The sequence below is a fragment of the Hyperoodon ampullatus genome, assembly GCF_949752795.1.
Source record: "Hyperoodon ampullatus genome assembly, chromosome: 1".
Classification (NCBI taxonomy): Eukaryota; Metazoa; Chordata; class Mammalia; order Artiodactyla; family Ziphiidae; genus Hyperoodon; species Hyperoodon ampullatus.
The window spans coordinates 222,428,841-222,432,018 of NC_136914.1; positions in this window are offsets into that span (position 1 = coordinate 222,428,841).

The following is a 3,178-nucleotide window of genomic DNA, read 5'->3' on the forward strand; positions in this document are numbered from 1 at the left end:
CCGCCCTCCCGAGTAAGCCAATCACGGGTATCAGAGTGCTAAGTGAGAAGAAAGGTCTAAGTGAAAGTCAAGATGCCTGTCTCAGCTCTGCCCCTAACCAGGCGCCTGGCCCTCTCCAAGACTCCTAACCTCTGTGTGCTTCAATTTCCTCACCTGCAGCTCGCTGGTAATAGAATGCTCCCAAGCAGTGAATGTGAGATTCATCCACCTCTTGGTGGGACTGATACTGGAAGTTCTGCAGCATAATGCCAGAGATCTTATGGGCCAAATGTCTGGGGGGACTGATGTAGCAGCAATGAAATACTGGTAGTCCAATGCCCTAGGCAAGAATCTCAAAGGCTCCTAGCAAGGCTGCCTTCCAACCAAAACACATGTTTCCTAGGCCACTTTTCTGTTGACATGGCAGACAGAAGCCCAATAACAAGTCCCTGGAGGTAAGCGGCATCAACATTTGCCTTTCCAGCTCACAGAAATCCCGATTAAGACCGCATGTGCATCTCCTCTGATGCAAGATGTTCCAAGATCTTCAGGCAACCACTGGTGACAGAATATGGTAAAAGACAGATGGGAATCTATGTGTATAGTGATTAAAGAACTCAAGAAAGTGCGTAAGTAACGTTATTACAGAGTAATAAAACCACCAGATGCCACGGCCAATTAGTGCTGCCCTGAGCGAATGGTTGTTTTGATTTTTTCTAGACTCGATGCTCAAGAGAGTAAGCTTGAATGTGACTGAGTGGGTCTTAAAAAGTTTTAGGTTCTAATTCAGATTCACCCATGAAAGACAAGGCCGTCTTCAATCTGATGTCTTGCCAACACTTAAGATGTTTTTGCTGTGTTTGATGAATGCTATAAACAGTTGTTGGTATGGAGCCCTGGAAAAAAAAAAATGGTTTATACAGAGTTCCTTCTCTGGCTCCAGGATTACTCTGGGTGTTTAGTCCTGAAGGCTGAATGGGACACCACCTCTGATCTCCCAGGGCAACAGATTCTTGGTGGGGGGATGGAGAAGCTCGATCCAAGCAGAGCTGCCCATCACCAGGGAGAAGGTGGAATGTGCCAAGGAACACAGTCCCTTCCACCAGGTGCCCGTTGCACAAGGCAGGAGGGAGGCTCTGAGGGTATTCTGGGTTGCCTGTCTCCCTCTCACTCTGCCAGTCCCTGCGGCCTGGAACCCTGCTCACCTATAACTTCTCTGAAACTGCTTTCAGGAGTTCTCAGATGCTCCCCAATTGGCAAAACAATGGTCAAGTTCCAGGCGATTCTGCTTAGGGTTAGAAGGGAAGGATTCTCTGAGAGGGTGGCACTGAGTGAAAACCTAAAAGAGTTTGTCACAGGTGGTGTCCCTAGGGAAGCAGAGTGTAAGACTGAGGTGAACATGGAAGAAGTTTATTAGGGAGTGCTCTCAAGATCACCACCAATCGGGGAAGAGAGAGAAGCAGGGTTGGACAGAGAAAGTAGTCAGGCTGGGGTACCATGACGACCGAGCCTCAGTTAACACCCTCTCCCCTGACAGGGCACTGTGAAGCTAGGATGATCCTTTGGAATTTTCAGGTTGGACTGAAGGATGTGGGCCTTTATTCATCTACATTGACCAGGCATTGAATGCTTGTTTGCCCAGAAAAGGAGGATTGACCTTGGGTGATGAGACTCTTCCATGAAGGATAATTCCAGGAGAGGGCTGTCACCTGACAGCCTCCCCAGCAGCTGGGATAATAATGCAATCAGTCGTGCAAGGGGAGGTCTGGGTCACACGTCACTACATCTAGAGCAGAGATAATGGAGTAAACCTTGCAGCTTTCTGGGAGAAGAGCATTTCAGGCAAAGGGAAGAGTGAGTGCAAAGCCCCTGAGGTCGAATGAGATAGGGGTATCCAGGAGGCAGAAAAAAGACTAGTGTAGCTGTAGCAGAGTGAACAAACGGGACAGCAGCAGGAAATGAAGGAGTCAGGTCATTGTAAGGTTTGGGATTTGACCAAGAAGCAACATGATTTAAATTTAAGTTTTGGCGTGACAATTTTGGCTGGTATGTTGTGAATAGATTTGGCAGGGAAAGGGTTAAAAGCAGAAGTGGGAACACAGGGTTTCTCAACCTCATTCCATTGACACTTGGGGGGGGATAATTCTTTGCTGTGAAGGGCTGTCCTATGCATTGTAGGATGTTTAGCAGCTTCGTTGGCCTCTGACCGCTAAATACCAGTGGCACCCTACCCCCACCCCCAGCTGTGACATCCAAAAATGTCTCATTTTTGCCAAATGACCCGTGGGGCAGAATTGCCTCCAGTTCAGACCCCTTGAGTTAGGGGCTGTTACAGTGATCTGGGAGAGAGATGATGATAGCTTGGACCACTGTGATGGGTATGCTGGTGGTGAGTGGTAGGATTCTGGATATATTATGAAAAACTGTGCTGACCGATCAAAGGGAGCGTCAAGAATATTCCAATATTTTTGGCCTGTGCGACTGTCAGGAAGCGGTTCTGTTTCCTGAGTTTGGAAAAGGTGTGGTAGAAGGAGCTTTCGGACAGATTAAAATCCCAGTTTTGAACCTGGAAGATTGAACAAATTGAAGAATAATGATTTGAAAGGTTAGTTCCTTCCCTGGGGTTAGTTGTAGTTCATTTTCACTATTATTTATATTGATTTTATCTTCTTTCCATGATTCTTCATTAAATGTGTCTTCTCTTGTACCCAGAATCCAGTTGCTTCTTAACCTCCAGCGCTACCACCATCTCACTTCAAACCATTGTCATCCAGCGTCTGGATTATTGTGATAGCCTCCCTTCCCCGGCAATATGTTTTGGACATTGCAGCCAGAATCGTCATGTAAAAATTGAAATCACATCATGTTACTTCTAGGTCAAACACAAAACCGTACAGTTGCCCGAATCAACTGCCTCTTTTATCCTTGAGCGTGGCAAATGCTGGCTTTTAATGCTAAAAGTTTCGTTTGCAAAAAGAAAAAACGGTTTGGGGAACTACCAAGAGCTATACAGAAGAGGCAGTGTCTGGGATGCGCAGAGCGCGAGACCCACGGGGAGGACACAGTGCTTGGGTCAGTTCTGATCGCGTAAACCTTCTCTTCTCAGCCCTTGCTCCCCGGCGCACAGAGCCCTTGGCCTCACCCGCTGAAGACTCCATTTCCCAGGATGCCAAGGGGCGGGGCCGACCGGAAGGCTCTG